This window comes from Cannabis sativa, chromosome 4, assembly GCF_029168945.1.
Source record: "Cannabis sativa cultivar Pink pepper isolate KNU-18-1 chromosome 4, ASM2916894v1, whole genome shotgun sequence".
Classification (NCBI taxonomy): Eukaryota; Viridiplantae; Streptophyta; class Magnoliopsida; order Rosales; family Cannabaceae; genus Cannabis; species Cannabis sativa.
In genome coordinates this window covers 33,625,821-33,646,693 of record NC_083604.1, presented here as the reverse complement: position 1 = coordinate 33,646,693, position 20,873 = coordinate 33,625,821, and positions in this window count along the sequence as shown.

The following is a 20,873-nucleotide window of genomic DNA, read 5'->3' as shown; positions in this document are numbered from 1 at the left end:
TTAGTGTAATTTGATTTTGAAAATAGGAAAAATCAAGTTTTGCTACCCTTTTTCTTATTTCCTTTAAAATTTGATTATTTTATTTTTTTATTTTTTTTAAGGTCAGATATTAATTTTTTTTGGTAACTTGACCTTAATTAAAATAAGATCATAATAATCATGATAATTTTAAAAGAGGAAATAAGGTATTTTTTGTTAACTTTTAAATTTTGTTATTTTTTAATTAAATTAAATTGTAAAACAAGAAAAGGGTATGTATTTACCATTTTCTATTTTATTATTTAATTTATTAAATAACATGAAATTTAAAAGGAAAGTTAGCAATTTATTTTGAAATGACATTTAGGTTACCCAAAACCTAATTTTTTCAAAATGGTAGGTTTAATTTTAATTTTATTTTCGAAATAAATGTTTAAAATTAAATAAATCCTACATCCAACTATCCAAATCTAACCTTGTTGCAGGAGTATGTGTTTTAGATTGTTTGTAAGTTTTCTAAAACCTATTATTGCTTGATCTAAATTGCCTTGGTTAACTTGATGATAGATCCGATGATCTAATTTTAACCAAAGGTTCAATTGACGATAGATCAAGTAAATAATTTGTAACAGGTAATTTTTACAAACTTCTTTCATCTGTGTATGACCTAGCAACATGATAGGATCCATCCAAATGTGTATGCCTGTGTGAGCCTATTTGTTTAATTTCTATTATAGATACATATAGGTGGTTGTTGCTAAATAAAATATCGTAACTGATAGATTTTATTTAGGCTCATTTAGTAGTGAGCCTATTCAATTAATAACAGTTATTCATTTTAAGGTTAAATTCCTCTCTTTTGGGCCTTGTGTGAGAGTTGGGAGCCTTAGAAGTGGGTACGACATACTGGACCCAGCCCCCCCTCACATGAACAACCCCAATTGTGAAGGCCCATTTGCCTAATTTGGATAACTGTGCTAGGTTAATTATATTAGTTTGACCTAATAAAAAATTGATTAGCAACATAATTAATTTCATTCTTCCTTGAAATTAATTTAAGAAAAACATAGTTTGAATAGTTATATTCTGGAAAGCTATATGTATTTTTCTTGTTTTTAATTAAATATGGAATTATAACCATATAAATTCTTTCTGAATCTTAATTTTATAATTTCATTAAGTATTCCTATTTAAGTTGAGATTTAGTTAAATCTATCAAATCAACTTAGATTTGAATATTTTTGAATTTCCTATTATAAATTAAGTTGAGGAATTTTGGGAATTGGTTATTAAGAATCTTTAGATATTTTTAAGTTGATATTTTTCTAAATATGGGAACTTAAAATGGAATATCTTCTAAATTAAGTGGTTACTACTTAATTGGTAATATTTAATTAAGTCATTGTTTGAAGAATATTTTAAGTTGGGTATTTAGATTTTTTCTAAACAACTTAAATAAGATATTTTTCAAAATTATTCCATTTTTGAAATTTAATTAAAGTTTTTACTTTAATTTGTAATATTTCATTATTGAGATATGGAATATAAATGATTAAACAAAATACATGTTTAAATAATGAGCTTTATTCAAGAGAAATTCGATCTCCATTGTTGGTTTTACATAGCTATTGTTTTAGTGAGTAATCCTCCCTAATGGAGGAACGTTCATTAGCAAGTTAGTGCCGTTTAATCTCGAAAGATAAGTATTCTTATAGGTTTATTTATATGGTTCATGACCACCCTAATGGTGGCGACTATATAAGACTTACAAGAATGCGAAACAATGGTAGAAGCTCATAAGATAGAATTGCCTTGACTCTCGCCTAAACGGGACAACGCTGAATTCCAATCTTGATCGAATGAAAGGTTGCTAGAATGTTTGACATTTTAGATGAATTGACAACTCTATTCAATGGATGATGCTTTGACTCTCGCCTAAACGGGACACTGTATCAGTTCGTTGGAAACCTTGGAAAATAAACTATGCTAGATTTAGTATTTTTATAACATAAGTGATTATTTGTTTTCTGAACCTGTGTATGAATTTATAGAACCAAAACCTTACTTCTGTTTATTGATATGTTGTAGTGCCAATATGAATAACCCTCATCCCGATCCACTCCTAGTTAGTATCTTTGCAAAAGAACTCAATAGTGTGAAAATGCATCCTAGTAGTTGCATTAACTCGCACCTATTGTTGATGAATCTGAAATTCCAAAAGGCAAATCTACTAGGAATTGATTTATCAAAGGAACAATGGGTAAAACTCATACTTTATAGTCTTCCTCAGGAGTATAACAGTTTTGTTCTATATTATTTATTGAACAATCCTAACTCCTCCGACATGGACAAACTCGAGTCTGAGTTGAGGGCCCATGCGCGGAATCTGATTGCAATGAGACCTCCTAGCATTGCAAGCTTTAATCAGAGGAAGAAGATTAAGCATGAGGGCTCTAACAAAGCTGCTTCTTCAAGTACAATTATCAGACATCATGTTCTATGTGAGAATTGTAATGGAAAGGGACATAAAGAAGAACAATGTCCCAGGCTTCTAGACAATTCAAACGAAGGTGATGCTTTTGTATTTGAATCATGTGTTTTAGAGAACGACAAATCCTCCTGGATTGTTGATTTTGGATCTACTAACCATGTATGTTCTTCATTGCAGCTACTTGAAACTTGGGAGAATCTTCACCCAGATGAGTTAAAGCTTAAAGTTGGAAATGGCGAGTTGGTATCAGTTAAAGCAAGAGGAACAGCCCGAATCAAGTTTAATTCTAACAAGTTTTTACTTTTAGAGAATGTTTTATATATTCCTAATTTTAGTAGAAACTTGATTAGTGTTTCATGTTTACAGACACAATTTTATATATTGAATTTTTCGAGTTCAAATTGTTCAATTTCTCGTAATGGATTTCATATATGTGTTGCAAACATGGAACGAGGGCTTTATGTTTTAAGACCTGATACTCAAATCTCACTAAATACTGAACTTTTCAATGTAGCTAAACCTAGAAGCCTTAAGAGAAAAGAGATTGATAATGATGATCAAACTTATCTATGGCATTTACGTTTAGGTCATATAGGTTTTGATAGACTCAATAGGCTAACCAAAGACGGTCCATTGAAAAATGTCGTCTTAGGAGAACTTCCAGTCTGCGAGTCTTGCCTAGAAGGAAAAATGACCAAACGTTCTTTCTCTGCAAAGGGAGAGCGTGCCAAAGAACCCCTAGGGTTAGTACATTCAGATGTTTGCGGACCGCTGAATGTAAAAGCCAGAGGAGGTTATGAGTATTTCGTCACTTTCATTGACGATTTCTCTAGATATAGTTTTCTTTACCTAATGCAAAAGAAATCTAAAACGTTTGAAAAGTTTCAGGAATTTCATGCTTTGGCTCAAAACCAATTAGGTAAAACATTAAAGATCTTGCGAACTGATAGGGGTGGAGAATATATGGATATGCAGTTCAAAGATCATTTAATTGAACTTGGAATTGAATCCCAATATACTGCCCCAAGCACTCCACAGCAGAATGGAGTTGCAGAAAGAAGAAATCCCACTCTCTTAGAAATGGTTAGGTCTATGCTAAGTTATTCAACTCTGTCTACGTCCTTCTGGGGATATGCTATTCAAATGGCAAACGACATTTTAAATGTTGTTCCATCTAAAGCAGTCCCTAAGACACCCGTCGAACTATGGAATGGTCGCACACCTAGTTTGCGCCATTATAGGATTTGGGGGTCCCCTGCTCACGTCTTAAGAAAGAAAGAAGGCAAACTGGAATCGCGAACTGAGGTTTGCATGTTTGTCGGAAATTCTAAAGAGACTAGGGGTGGACTATTCTATAGTCACAAGGATAACAAAGTATTTGTTTCTACAAATGCTACTTTCCTTGAAGATAACTATATGAAAGACAACAAACCGAAAAGTGAAATTGTATTAGAGGAAATGCTCACAGATACTGTTCCTTCAAATGTACCATCTTCTTCTACTCAAGAAGAGGAACATCCCACTCCCTCAGTTGTAGCAACTAAGAAAACTACTACTAAAGCTCCTGTTCAGAAGATCACCGCTCCTCGTCGTAGTGGGAGGGTTTCTACAAAACCATCTCGTTATGGCTTGGATGGTGAAATCAATATGGTCGTTGGTGATGGTATTGATGACGACCTATTGACCTATAAACAGGCAATGGCAAGTTCGCAACGGAAGCGATGGTCAGCCAGTATGGATTCAGAAATGGATTCCATGAAAAAGAACAAAGTCTGGGAATATGTAGAACCACCTGAAGATTTTTGTCGAATTGGATGTAAATGGATCTACAAGAAGAAAAGAGGTGCTGGAGGCGAAGTCGAAACTTTCAAAGCTAGACTGGTCGCCAAGGGTTATACCCAAAGAGAAGGTGTGGACTATGAGGAAACTTTTAGTCCTGTTGCCATGCTCAAATCCATCCGAATTCTTCTCTCCATAGCTGCCGCTTTAGATTATGAAATTTGGCAAATGGATGTCAAGACAACTTTTCTTAATGGGCTTCTTGAAGAAACCATCTATATGGAGCAACCAGAAGGTTATGTTCTTCTTGGGCAGGAGAATAAAGTTTGCAAATTAAATAGGTCCATATATGGACTTAAGCAAGCTTCTCGCTCATGGAATAAAAGGTTTGATGAGATCATCAAGACCTACAGCTTTCATCAGAATGAAGATGAACCTTGTGTTTACCAACTCAAGGAAAACCAAGTAGTAGTATTCCTGGTCCTTTATGTTGATGACATTTTGATCATTGGAAACAATGTCAAGAAAATGACTCACATAAAGGAATGGCTTGACACTCAATTCGACATGAAAGACTAGGTTAGGCAGCCTATGTTCTTGGTATTCAGATTGTAAGAAACCGAAAGAACAGATCCCTTGCTCTCTCTCAAACAGCTTACATTGACAAAGTTCTAGAGAGATTTTCCATGACCAATACCAAAGGGGCAAACATGCCCTCTAGACATGGTATCCGTCTATCTAAGGAACAGTGTCCTACTGATCCTCAAGAGATAGAAGACATGGCAAAAATTCCTTATGCTTCTGCAGTTGGAAGTCTAATGTATGCTATGCTATGCACTAGACCTGACATCTGCTATGCAGTTGGAATCGTGAGCAGGTATCAGTCAAATCCAGGACGGGTACATTGGAATGCTGTTAAGTATATTTTGAAATACTTAAAGAGTACAAGAGATTATGTATTAGTCTACAAGGGTGGTGCTTTAAATCCCTTAGGCTATACAGACTCCGATTTCCAGGGATGTCTTGAAGACAGGAAATCTACATCTGGGATGGTGTTTACTCTTGGGGGTGGAGCAGTGGTTTGGAGAAGTGCTAAACAAACTGCGATATCGGATTCTACCATGGAGGCAGAATACATAGCTGCGGCTGAAGTAGCTAAAGAGGTTGTTTGGCTTAGGAAGTTCTTCACCCGTCTCGGTGTAGTTCCTGGAATGGAAAAGCCTCTAGTTCTGCTTTGTGATAACACTGGAGCTATAGCCAACAGTAAGGAACCTCGGAGCCACAAGAGAAGTACGCATATAGAAAGAAAGTATCATATTATCAGAGAATATGTGGCAAGAGGGGATGTACTGGTGGAGAAAGTGGATACGCAGGATAACTTGGCTGATCCATTCACCAAAGTCTTGGCAGTAACTTCAATCGAAAAGCACCGTCAGAATTTAGGATTAATTGAAATGTACTGATTTGTTTTATATTAGTGCAAGTGGGAGTTTGTTGGGTTTTATGCCGTAAATAAAACTCTGTTTCAATGTAATCCAGATTATTCAATATCAATAAAGTAACAGAAGTAATTTTTCATTCACTTGTGTATGTTTTGGTTCACTTAATCAATTGCTTGTCTATTTGATTTATAAATTCATCCAAACCAATTTCACATACTTGATCATGTTTATTGTGTTGTCAACACAGTGGAAAATAAACATGACTATGTGAATAAAGTATTCCTACATTTATCAGAACACTGGGTTTCACTGATATGACAATCTACAACAGAGTTTACTTACATTTGGAGAGATGTTATGTTCTTTCCAGAACATAGGTTAAAGTAAAGCTCAGGTTGGATGCATGGAGTATGCATTGGAATGGACCGATATTGAACTTTGAATTAGATTTTGAAACTTACCGTAAACATCTATTCAATTCAATATCATAAGTTGATCCTAGATCACATGATCGAAATCCTGATATGGTTAGGCTTAATTTCAAGAGTATTATTCGTGTTCTTTGATTTGTTAGTTAAGCCTAATCTTTAGTCTGGGCAATACATACATTTTGGGAACACGGTAGTGCGATTGAGTGGGAGCGCTAACATAAATATGGAATCTATAGCTTCTATCTGGCGAATAGTAAGCAAAGGGTGATTTCCTTCGAGCTTAACCAAACGAGATAAATGATTGAGTACTCATTTCACTTAGTTGAAATATCATTTATACAAGTTTAAGTGTTTTAAGGATAAAATACATTGTAGGGTGTTTCGGTAATTTAGTCCCTTTACAGTGTAAATCATCCATATAGAGGATCATTGATCACATTAGGATTATAACAATGGATAACTATTAATGTGTCTATATGGTGGAACATATAGAGCATTCTATATACTGAGAGTGCAATTCTGAGTTCTATGTGTTGATTCAACGACGAATTAATAAGTCAGTGAATTTAAGTGGTAAATTCTAGATCTGCTTATTGGAAGCTCGGATATATAGACCCATGGTCCCCTCACTAGTTGAGATGATATTACTTGTAAGACTCATTTAATTGATTTTAATTAATCAATTAAAAATTCTCAAGATAGACTTGTCTATTTGAGAATTTATCACTTATTAAGGGCAAAACAGTAAATAGAGATTTTGAAAGGCATATTTATTAATTAGGAAACTTTAATTAGTTTCATTATTAACAAAATAAATGATAATATATTACTTGATAATTAATTTTAATTATTAAATAATTAGATTTGTCATTAATGTGGTTGAACAATGGAATTGGCAGTTTTTCACAAAACAGGAAACTATCAGTGCAGGAAAAGGAAAGTTGGAAAAGTGGCAAGCCTTGTTTCCACAATGCCTAGGCCGGCCACTTAGCTTCCTTTTCTCTTTGATTTTTTTTCAATTCCAAATGTCAATCATAGCCCTTGGTGGTCTTCTATAAATAGAAGGCAAAGGCTTCAGAGTTGCATACAACTGTACAACCTTTTCACAGCATTATTCTGAAAGAATTTTCTCTCAGAAAATTCTCTCTGAGTCGCCACCCTCTCTCTCTCTCTTCATTCACTGTTTCGAAATGTATAAGTGCTAGAGTAGTGCCCACACACATCAAGTAATACCTCAATCATAGTGAGGAAGGCTGTGTAGAATTCAGAAACAACAAAGAAGGACTATCGGGCTCAGATCTTGATTATACTCTGCTACAGAAAGGAATCAAGGGTTAGAGATCTGAGTGGGAGGAGACATATATTCTACTGCAATCACTGTAAGATTTCTGATACTCTTATGTGTTTAATTTCAAATCGTTTTAGAAGTTCATATTTAGGTTAAATCAACATACTTGTGAGTAGATCTAAGATCCTGGTAAAATTACTTCCAACAGAGGTTTCCCTCGTAGTCATCATCGGGGATTATTTCTTCTTCCTCGGACTCCTCTGCTGCTCTTGAGGCTACATCTTCCTCATTCGGGTCTTGAGCGTCTTCAAGAGGGCGAGGCTGACGAGTACTTCTAGTCTCCACCATGTTTGTGAAGTCAAGTGTTTGTTTATAGTGGCTTTCTTCAGCTCTCAATGAGAGCACCAAAATGTTGACCGAGATTTTCGGCAACTAATAAAATATTATAAAATTACCGAGCTGTAAGAAAGTGAGAGAAGGATTTTTACGTGGTTGGGGCGTTAATGAGCCTTAGTCCACGAGTCTTTGTTATTTATGGATGTATTTAATACAGAGAATATACCTGGGAGAATTTCGCCCTTATAAATACAGCGAATGTTCTTGGTGAGTATTTACTCTACTTGCTCACATGCAGCCCAAGATTCTTGATCCCCTTTAATGAGCTTTGAGGGGGTATTTATAGTGTTTTTAGTGGGGTAATCCCTAGAATTGTCCTTACAAGTGTATCTGTAAGTATCCATAAAGTTGGGTATTCCCAATGAATATACCATGGGTAATGCATGGTCAAATCCCTAGGTGCTGTAGGGTTTTTATGTGGAATGTCCTTATTGCCTTTTGATTGACGTGACTCTTCACAGTGTAGCTGTCGCTAGACTTAAATGATCATTACTGTGGCACTGCTGGTTGGAGGTTGTGCCGTCAGACTTTATTGCGTGTAGCAGTCCCAACACGCTTCCTCCCATGCTGCATTTAATGCGACTTGATTGCTCAGGAGAAACCTGACACCTCGCGGAGATGCCTTAGCGTTATATGGGCTTCCGGGAGCATATTGAGCTCTATGTGCCTTCTCCGGGACCTACGTCCGGACGTTACCTTATGGCATAAAGACTTAGCAAATTTTGTGAATTGCTTGATCCACGTGTCCCTGTCTGATTGGTCCACGTATATTGGGAAGAATTAGGGGCAACAGAGGATTTATATCAATTGGGAATAGAATTTCGGGATTATAATTATATGCGTCATTTAATTTCTTTAGAGAAAATATAGAATGACATGAAATGATTTATAGACCATTCATCCAATGATATGTTATTGAGCTAATTCGAAATGAATAAGCTAAGAGGAATTAGGATAATTTCGTTTAAAATAAGAATCCAACGATGCTTCGATTAGCGAAAGTCAAAGTAATCTTATTTATAATCTTCTTGTTTCATATCGTAAAAATACTAGTCTAAGGTGTCATCTATTGATGAACAGCTAGATGTTGCATATACAATATTTATCTTTCGAGATCTAACACTATTATGTATGTCTAATGGTGAAAATCCACAAGGGATTTATCTCATTAGATAAACAAGCCAAGTTAGACCAACAATGAAGATTCGAAATTAAACTACAACTTAATAACAGAAAATAACATGGTTCAATATAAATTCATACACAATTCAGAAATTATAAACATATAGCAAGTAGGAATGACAAGTGAAAATACTAAAACTTACAATCCTAAATAATTTCCAAGGTTTTCAACAAACTGATATCAGTGTCCCGTTTAGGCGAGAGTCAAAGCTACCATCTATTGAATAGAGTTGTCAGCTTATCTAAAATGTTAAACATTCTAGCAACCTTTTATTCGATCAAGATTGGAATTCAGCGTTGTCCCGTTTAGGCGAGAGTCAAGGCAATTCTATCTTATGAGCTTCCACCATTGTTTCGCAATTTGCAAGTCAAATATGGTCGCCACCATTAGGGTGATCCATACCATATAAAACACATACAAACTACTTTTCTTTCGAGATTAAACGGTGCGAAATTGCTAATGAACGTTCCTCCATTAGGGAGGATTACTCATTAAAACAAACGCGATGTAAAACAAACAATGGAGATCGAATATCTTAATAATAAAGCTCATTATTTAAAGATAGTTGTCTTTTCTTTGAAACTCTTTATGTAATCTATTTATTTTAAATATAAATTTATTTAATTAAAATTTCCAATTTAGAATGAAAAATTCTAAATAAAATTTTAATTTAATATTTATAAATTTTACTTAGATGGATATGAAAATAACATGAATTATTTCCATCTTAGTAATAATTTCCAATAAATATTTAGAAAAATATTCAATTTAAGTTGTTACAAAATTAATTTAAATTAATTTACAACTCAAATTTAATTTTCTATAAATATATATTGCATTTCGAAAAATTAAAGTATTTAAGAATACAATTTTCGAAAATGCATGTTAAAATAAAAAATAAATCCTAGAAAAATTATTCTAATTTAATGTTGGCCCAAAATTAATTAATAAAATTAATTTACAACAAAAAAATATAATTTTCTTATTTAATTAAATATATGAGAAAAATTTCAAATATTTAAGTATGATGATGAAAATCAACTTAAATATTAATTTTCTATTTAATTAAATACACTAGAAAAATACTTCAAGCAAAAATATCACCTATCTAGATTTTCCTTTGACTAATTAATTCAATTTCTAATAATATATTTTAATTCATTTATTTTAAATTAATCAATTAATGAAAAAATCATTGATTTAACTTGGTCAAAAATTAAAATAAATAATTTACAACTTTAATCTATTTTTCAAATAAAATTCAAAATTCCAGCATTTAAGAAATGCAATTTCGAAATTTGATTAATAAAATAAAGAAAAAATATATTTTTGAAAATTATTTAAATTTAGTTGAAAAAATAAATTTCAAGCAAAAAATAATTTTTTTATTTAATTAAGTGTCATGAAAAAGAAATATTTAAGTATCATGATGAAAATCAAGTTAGATATTTAATTTTCAAATTAATTAAATGTATTAAATTCAAGAAATAAATAATTAAGTGTAGAGAAGGCTTAATTATTAATCTCTAGTTTAATACTAGGAAAAATATACTTAAAATAAATTGTACCAAAATTAATTATTTAAATAATTAATTTCAGAATGTATAATATTTTCTTATTTAATATTAGAAATAATAAGTAGTCTAGAAATAACTATCTAGAAAATATCTTATTTAACTATACTGACGTGAATCAAATTGGCCAAAATGTCAAGCAGGTTAGTCCAGCTGTGCAGGCACAGCTAGATGAACTAAAGAATATGTTCCAAGGCATGGCCGGGCAGAGAAACAATAATCTCGAGTTGGACCGACCACGTGGAACCCCTTTCTCTCACGAGATCAATCTCTTGGCTTTGCCCCACAAGTTCAAAATGCCAACCTCGAAACTGTACAATGGAAGAGAAGATCCTCATTCCTACCTCAAGTATATCGAGATGCAAGTGGATCTCAGAACCTCAGACGCCTCGGTTCCCCCTAAAAGCGAATATCGGAAATCAAAAGTAATGAAGTGTAGCTGTCAACTGTGGTGAGAGAAAATTGGATTTTGAAATATTAATTGTTAGAGCATTTATTAGTCAAAAACTAAAAAGATGCCCAGTCAACCTCACATCGAGTCACGAACAGACGCGCTTGACACGTGTCACCCATCCAAATGCAAAAGCTATTGGAAATTATTTTACCAGGATCTTAGATCTACTCACAAGTATGTTGATTAACATCCTAAATATTAACTTCTAAAACGATTATAAAATAAACACATATAAAGTATGAGAAACCTTACATTGGGTGCAGCGGAATATTATGTCTCCTTCCGTTCAGATCTCTAACCCTTGTATCCTTTCTGTCGCAGAGTATTATCAAGATCTGAACCTGGATCTCTTTCTCACCTTTCTTTAGTGCTGAAACTCCTTCTTGTTGAATATCTTTCTTCACGATCTTCCTCACTATGATTGAGGTATTACTTGCTGTGTGTGGGCACTACTCTATCACTAAGAGGTTCAAAATTATTCAAGGAAGAAGAAGAGGATGAAGGTGGCAGCTAGGGTTTAGAAAGAGAAGGCTCAGGTTTTTCTCTGAAGGAAACCAGAAGTAAAAGTCTAAATTTCCTGAAGCCTTCACTATCTATTTATAGCATTCCACATAGGGTTAGGTTTGAATTATTTGGCATTAAAATAATGAAAATATCAGATGATAAAGCCTATAAAAGTGGTCGGCCTTGGCTATGTGGATTTCGGCCTCACTTTTTTACAATTTTGCAGTTTTATCATTTCTGCATCTCGTTTTCACAAAAACGCCAATTTTCAAATTCAACCATTTAAATGCCAATTCTAACTATTTAATAACTATAAATAATTATTAAATAATATTGTCATTTATCATATTTATTAATTGAACCATACAAAGTATCATAATTAACAAATATGCCCTAAAAACTCTTTCTTTACAATTTCGCCCTTACTTAGTGAAAAATTCACAAATAGACATAGTCTAATTTGAGAATTATAATTGATTAATCAAAACCAATTAAATGAGTCTGACAAGTAATATTGTCTCAAAAATTCACTGACTTATTAATTCTTCGTTGAATCCACGCATAGAACATAGAATTGCACTCTCAGCATATAGAACGCTCTATATGTTCCACCATATAGACACGTCATTAGTTAGCCATTGTTATAATCCTAATTTGATCAATGATCCTCTATATGAATGATCTACACTGTAAAGGGATCAAATTACCGCAACACCCTACAATGTATTTTACCCTTAAAACACTTAACCCTGTATAAATGATATTTCAGCTATGTGAAATGAGTACCCCACCATTTATTTTCGTTTGGTCAAGCTCGAAGGAGATCATCCTTTACTTACTATTTGCCAGATAGAAGCTATAGATTCCATGTTTATGTTAGCGCTCCCACTCAATTGCACTACCGTGTTCCCAAAATGTACGTATCACCCTGACCTAGAAGTAGGCTTAACTAACAAATCAAAGAACACGAATAACACTATTGAGATTGAGCCTAATAATAACAGGATTAAGATCATTTGATCTAGGATCAACTAGGCGATATTGACTTGAATAGATATTACGGTAAGTTTAATAAAACTAAGTCAAAGTTCAATATCGGTCCCTTCCGATGCATACTCCATGCACCCAACCTGAGCTTTACTTTAACCAATGTTCTGGAAAGAAGATAGCATTTCTCCAAATGCAAGTAAACTCTGTTGTAGATTATCATATCAGTAAAACCCTGTGTCTGATAAATCTAGGAAACTTTATTCACATAGTCATGTTTACTTTCCAATGTGTTGACAACACAATAAATAGGATCAAGTATGTGAAATGGGGTTCAGATGAATTTATAAATCAAATAGACAAGCAATTAATAACATGAACCAAAACATACACAAATGAATGAAAAATACTTCTGTTTCTTTATTGATGTTGAATAAAATGGATTACATTGAAATGTAGTTTTATTTAGGGCATAAAACCCAACAAAAGCAGCTTAGATGAAGTCTACAGGCAACTTCGGAAGTCCCGTACAGACTTGGGGGCAAATGTTATCCCAATTTTTGCACTCTAACGTGGCATCACATGATTGTGACACGTGGGATCAACACCGAGTATCTACCCGCAGGATATAGTCCGAGCAAGATATCTCATATGCATGCTCGAGGCAACGCAATTAGCAATCCACGCAGAGCGACAACCACTTAGCGATTTCAGCGTTCGCATCATGAGTCATCAAGAAAATCACCGTAACTTGTGAATTAGACTGTAAAGATATGACAAGCTGTCCAAATCCCACGGTCAGTGTATTCTATATTTATTATGCAATCTTTCTGCTTATATCCATTGTAACGAGAACGGAAATACTTCCTCTCCAAGCTCATAGCCCTATAAATAGTGATACATGTTCACTGGGCAAAGGGTCGAGTTATTTTACTTGAGTGATATTATCTAAGAATTCATATTAAGAGATACTGTTGTACGAGCTATCAGAAAAGGAACCTTTCTCCTTTTTCTTGAGTTAATACAAATAACGAGGATTAGGCTATTATCGAACTGTTTGGGGCTGAACCTCTATAAAATTCCTGTGTCTTTATATTGCTTTATTGTCTTTCAATAATTATAAACTACTTATCGCTTATTAAATTAGACTGACTGTCATTGGCTAAAAGCGAGGTCAACACCATGATTTGTCAATTCACTGGATTTAGACTGACATGATAATCGACGATAAGGGTAAGTGTTATGTCCTTTCTAGGGCATTGACAAAGTTTACTAGTACTGGATGTATAGAGTATACATTGGAAGGGACCAATATTGATCTTAGAAAAGATATCATAAACTTACTGTTATATCTTTCTAAGTCAACATCAATGGTTGATCTTAGGTCGATGAATCTTAATCCTGGTATACTTAGGTTCAACTTAGTTGTATTATTTATGTTCTTCAAGTTGTTCATGGAAGCTAACTTATGGCTTTGGCAGATATTTACATCTTGGGAACATGGTAGTTTAATTGAGTGGGAGCGCTGATCATAGATATGGAATCTACAATTTCTATAATTTAGAAGTGAAACGATGATTTCCTTTGAGCTTGGATGAATAGAGATAAATGATTGAGATCTCATTTCATTAATTATATTAGTTTACTAAAATATCCTTTATAGGTAGCTAAGTGTTTTAAGGATAGAATACATTGAAAGGTAGAACGAAAAAATTTTCCCTTTTCGATGAAGTTCATCTATAAAGGATCATTGACTAATAGGATTGTAACAATGGATATGTTAGGTTTTATGCCCTAAATAAAACTCCATTTCAATGTAATCCATTTTATTCAACATCAATAAAGAAACAGAAGTATTTTTCATTCATTTGTGTATGTTTTGGTTCATCTTATCAATTGCTTCTCTATTTGATTTATAAATTAATCTGAAACCCTTTTCACATACTTGATCCTGTTTATTATGTTGTGAGCACATTGGAAAGTAAACATGCCTATGTGAATAAAGATTCCTAAATTTATCAGACACAGGGTTTTACTGATATGATAATCTACAACAGAGTTTACTTGCATTTGGAGAAATGCTATGTTCTTTCTAGAACATTGGTTAAAGTAAAGCTCAGGTTGGGTGCATGGAGTATGCATCGGAAGGGACCGATATTGGACTTTGACTTAGATTTACTAAACTTACCGTAATATCTATCCAAGTCAATATCGCCTAGTTGATTCTAGATCAAATGATCTTAATCTTGTTATTATTAGGCTCAATCTCAAGAGTGTTATTCGTGTTCTTTGATTTGTTAGTTAAGCCTACTTCTGGGTCAAGGTGATACGTACATTTTGGGAACACGGTAGTGCAATTGAGTGGGAGCGCTAACATAAACATGGAATCTATAGCTTCTATCTGGCAAATAGTATGTAAAGGATGATCTCCTTCGAGCTTGACCAAACGAAAATAAATGGTGGAGTACTCATTTCTGTTGGGTTTTATGCCCTAAATAAAACTCATTTCATATAATCAGATTTACTTATTAATAAAGATCAGAAATAACATTTTATGTTGCATGGTTCACATGATTTGTTTCATGATTGTATGTGTATATAATGTATGAATTCTTTTTAAGTCCAAAACATATGAGTTGGTTAAAGATTATAGTGTTGTCAGCACAGTGGAATATAATCTTTATTATATGTTCAAAAGTTTATTCCCTGATTTTGTCAGAACACTGGATTTAGACTGACATGGTATAATCAGCGATAGGTATTCTTACACCTTGGAAAAGTGTTATGTCCTTTCGAGGACATTGGCAAAGTTTACCAGTATCGGATGTATGGAGTATACATCGGAAGGGACCGATATTGAACTTTGATTAGATATATTAAAACTTACCGTAATATCTATTCAATTCAATATCACCTTTTTGATCCAAGATCAAATGATCTTAATCCTGATATGGTTAGGTTCAATCTCAAGAGTGTTATTCGTGTTCTTTGATTTTTTAGTTAAGCCTTCTTCTGAGTCAAGGTAATACGTACATTTTGGGAACACGGTAGTGCAATTGAGTGGGAGCGCTAACATAAATATGGAATCTATAGCTTCTATTTGGCAAATAGAAGTAAAGGATGATTTCCTTTGAGCTTAACCAAACGAAGATAAATGGTGGAGATCTCATTTCACTTATGTGAAATATCATTTATAAAGGGTTAAGTGTTTAAGGATAAAATACATTGAAGGTGTAGCGGTAACAGTAGTGCCTTTTCAATGTAGATATCTCTATATAGAGGATCATTGATCACATTAGGGTTATAACAATGGATAACTAATGACGTGTCTATATCGTGGAACATATAGAGCGTTCTATATGACTGAGAGTGCAATTCCAAGTTCTAAGTGTGGATTCAATGAGGAATTAATAAGTTAGGGAATTTACTTGGTAAATTCGGTTCGACTTATTAGAGGCTCGGTTATATAGACCCATGGTCCCCATACTAGTTGACACCATACTGCTTGTAAGACTCAGTTAATTGATTTAATTAATCAATTATAATTCTAAAAGTTAGACTATGTCTACTTTATGAATTCTCACAGTTTACGGATGAAATTGTAAAGAAAAGGGTTTCTAGGTTTAATTATTAATTGAGAGACTTTGCATGTCTAATTAATAATTATTTTAAATGACAATATTATTTAATAATCTATTTTAGTTATTAAATAGTTAGTTTTGGCATTTAAATGATTAGAATTGGAAAAATGGCATTTTTGGAGAAATAGAAACAAAATTGAGGAAACTGCAAAATCCAAGTGAGGCCCATGAAACCCTATGGCCGGCCACCTCTTTGTGATTTTCTCAATTATTATTTTCATTTTTAATTGCCATGTAATTGCTAATCAAAGCGTAGCAATAATAGGAAAGTGGTGGATCACACTAAATAAGGCAGTTAATCAATTATACAGTAAAAGAGGAAACTGTTTATTTGGAAAGTTGTGCTCTCCCTTCTCCCTATATAAAGCAACCTTTGTGTCTCCTCTCTTGTAAGCTTAAAGCCACGAAATTAAGAGAGAAAAAGAGAGAAAATTTTGAAAATCCTTGTGAGATGAGTAGTGCCCACAGACATCAAGTGGTATCTCAATCATAGTATGTAAGACTATGGAATTTCTGCATCAAAGAAGGAGAAAAGAAGATCCAGGTTCAGATCTTGGTGATGCTCTGCTACAGAAAGGAATCAAGGGCTAGAGATCTGAACGGAAGGATTCATATTATTCCGCTGCACCCACTGTTAGGTTTTCTAACTTTATATGTGTTTATTTTCATTGATTTAGAATTCATATTAGGTTGTTAATCCAACATACTTATTAGTAAATCTATATCCTAGTAAAATAATTTCCAACAACTGGTACCAGAGCCATGGTAATTATTTACTTTCATGTAATATGAATTAAAACAATGTGTTATATGTTTTGCGTTGATTTGGATGGTTTCATGGTTGTTTATGTGTTAGTTGATGAATGTTGATGTTGTGCAGTATTTTTTGCATGAAAAATATTTTTTCAATTTTTGAAAATATTTTATTTGGGTTCCTTGTGAAAAATTAAGCAATTTTGTTTTTTACGGAACTCGATTCCGATAAAAATTGAGAAAGATATGAATTTTGGAAGATTGGAAATCATGGTTGCTGCATGCAGCCTATCCTTGCAATTCCCCACAAATTGCGAATTTTTGAGGTTTTTTCCCCAAAAATCCAATTTTTCATGGGATTGTTTCCCAAAATTTATTTTTCCAATTTTAAATATTTCTAAATTGAAATTCTAAATTGAAATGTTTCCAATTTTAAATATTTTCAATTTGGAATTTTTCCAATTTTAAATATTTTTATTTTGGAATGTTTTCAATTTTAAATATTTCCTATTATGGTCAGATTTAAAAATTTGTTAACTTCTTTAATATTTATTTATTATTTAATGATAAGATTAGATATTTTGATATTTAAGATATTTTAAATTAAAAGATTACTTTATCTTTTTATTTAAAATATTATATTAAAATTATCTTATGTGACAAATTAAATAATTAATAAATTTTAAATTAACATAGATATTTTTATAGATATACTTACCATAATGTTTTCAAATTCAAAAATTTGTTATTTTGTTAAATATTTAATTATTTATAAATTATAAGTTTAAAAATGATATTTTTCTATATATATCATTTTTTCCTTATTAGAAATTTATAAATCATATGTTAAATATTTGAATAACATAGATATTTTTGTAGAGATTTGAATATTGCTTAATTTGAGATATTTTGACATATAATTATGGTAATTATTATTCATTTATTATTTTATTCCTAAAATAATAATTATCTAACCAAATCTATTTTAAAATTAGTTTATTTTATTAAATTATAAGATCTGAAAGTGATATTGGAGATTCTTTCCTTTCAAATCATTGATCTTATTAGATATTTAATTTGATTCAAATAAACCTAGATATTTTAAAATTAGTTTCCTTTAGTTGGTTAGTTTAAGAATAATAATTTAATTATATTAATATCTTATTTTCACATCTGTTACATGGACAATGTTTGTTTATTTATATTGTTTATTCAAAACTTTTTTAAAAAACCTATTATTTATCTGATCTAAATTGCTATGATTAACTTGTTGACAGATCATGATCCAATGATCTGATTTTAATTATAGTCCAATTGACGATATATCTTATAAATAATTTGTAACAGGTAAATTTTGTACTTCTTTCATCTGTGTAAACCTAGTAAAATGATAGGGCCCATCCAAATCATTTGACCTGTGTGAGCCTATATGTTTGCTTTTGGGCTTAGATGCATATAGGAAGCCCATTTAAGTTTTTACTAAGTAAATGGACTAGGTTGCTAAAATAAATTTTAACATAAGAAAATTTATTTAGGTCCAATTAGATTTGGGCTTATTCAATGAATAACAATTGTTTATTTTAAGGTTAAATTCCTCTCTTTTGGGCCTTGTGTGAGAGTTGGGGGCCATAGAAGTGGGTACGACATACTGAACCCAGCTCCCCCTCACATGAATTACCCCAATTGTGAAGGCCCATTTTCCTTATTTAAATAATTGTATTAGGTTAATTATATTAGTCTAACCTAATTAAAATTGAATTAGCGACATAATTAACTTTTAAAATATATGAAATTTATTTTTCATGTAATATTTTAAAGTTAATTTTAGAAAAACACTTAGTTAATAGTTATTTCTAGTACTAGTTATTATTTCTAATATTAAATAGGAAAATATCATAGATTGTTAAATTAATTGTTTCCTAATTATTTTTGGTACAATCTAAGTTTAGTATATTTTCCTAGTATTAAACTAGAATTAATAATTAAGTTTCCTCTTTACTTAATTATTTATTTCTTGAATTTAATACATTTAATTAAATTGAAAATTTCAATATCTAAGTTGATTTTCATCATGATACTTAAATATTGATTGTTTTCATGTTATTTAATTAAGTTGAAAATTATCTTAAGTTTGGAATCTTATTTCAGAATAACTTAAAGCTGAATAATTTTCAAAATATATTTTATTTTATTTTATTAATCATTTCCCAAAATTTCGAAATTACATTTCTTTAATGTAGAAATTTCGAATTTTATTTGAAAAATAGATTAAAGTTGAAAATTATTTATTTAATTTTGGACCAACTTATTTCATTGATTTTTTCATTTAATGATTAATTAAAATAAATGAACTAAAATATATTATAATTAGAAATTGGATTAATTAGTCTATGAAAGTCTAGATAGATATTATCTGTTTTGCTTGAAGTATTTTTATAGTGTATTTAATTAAATAGAAAATTAATATTTAAGTTGATTCTTTATCATGATACTTAAATATTTGAAATTTATCTTAGATGTTTAATTAAATAGGAAAATTATATTTTTTGTTGAAAATCAATTTTTATTAATTTTGGGCCAACATAAAATTAGGGTAATTTTCCAGGATTTATTTTTATTTTATTTTAAAGCATTTTCGAAAATGCAATATATATTTATAGAAAATTAAATTTGAGTTGTAAATTAATTTAAATTAATTTTGAAACAACTTAAATTGAATAATTTTCTAAATATTTATTGAAATTATTACTAAGATGGAAATAATTCACGTTATTTTCATATCCATTTAAGTATAATTTATAAATATTAAATTAAAATTTATATTTGGAATTTTTCATTCTAAATTGGAAATTTTAATTAAATATATATTTAAAATAAATTGATTAAAATAAATATTAGAAGAAAATACAAACCTTCATTAAATAATGAGCTTTATTATTATTAGGATATTCGATCTCCATTGTTTGTTTTACATAGCTATTGTTTTAGTGAGTAATCCTCCCTAATGGAGGAGCATTCATTAGCAAGTTCGCACCGTTTAATCTCGAAAGATAAGTAATCTTGTAAGTTTTTTATATAGTTTATGACCACCCTAATGGTGGCGACTGTATAAGACTTGCAAGAATATGAAACAATGGTGGAAGCTCATAAGATAGAATAGCCTTGACTCTCGCCTAAACGGGACAATGCGGATTCACATCTTGATTGAACAAAAGGTTGCTAGAATGTTGATCATTTTAGATGAGCTGACAACTCTATTCAATGAATGGTAGCTTTGACTCTCGCCTAAACGGGACACTGATATCAGTTTGTTGAAAACCTTGGAAATTATTTAGGATTGTATGTTTTAGTATTTTCACTTGTCATTCCTACTTGCTATGTGCTTCATAATTTCTGAATTGTGTATGAATTTGTATTGAACCATGTTATTTTCTGTTATTAAATTGTAGTTTACTTTCGAATCTTCATTGTTGGTCTAACTTGATTTGTTTTTCTAATGAGATAAATCCATAATGGATTTTCACCATTAGACTAACATAATAGTGTTAGATCTCGAAAGATAAATATTGTATATACAACATCTAGCTGTTCATCAATTGATGACAGCTTAGACTAGTATCTTACAATATGAAACAAGAAGATTGTATAAATAAGATTACTTTGACTTTCGCTAATCGGAGCATCGTTGGATTCTTATTTAAAACGAAATTATCCTAATTCCTCTTAGCTTATTCATTTCGAATCAGCTTAATGACATATCATTGGATGAATGGTCTATAAATCATATAAAGTCTTATTTTCTCTTAAGAAATTAGATGACGCATATGATTATATTCCCGGAATTCTATCCCAAAATGATATAAATCCTCAATCTTAGATATCTCCTACTTGTATTGGCAAATTATAGAGTTAGATTAGTAGTGGTGGTCCAAGAAAGAATGACTAATTATACAGTTACACTTTCACAAGTG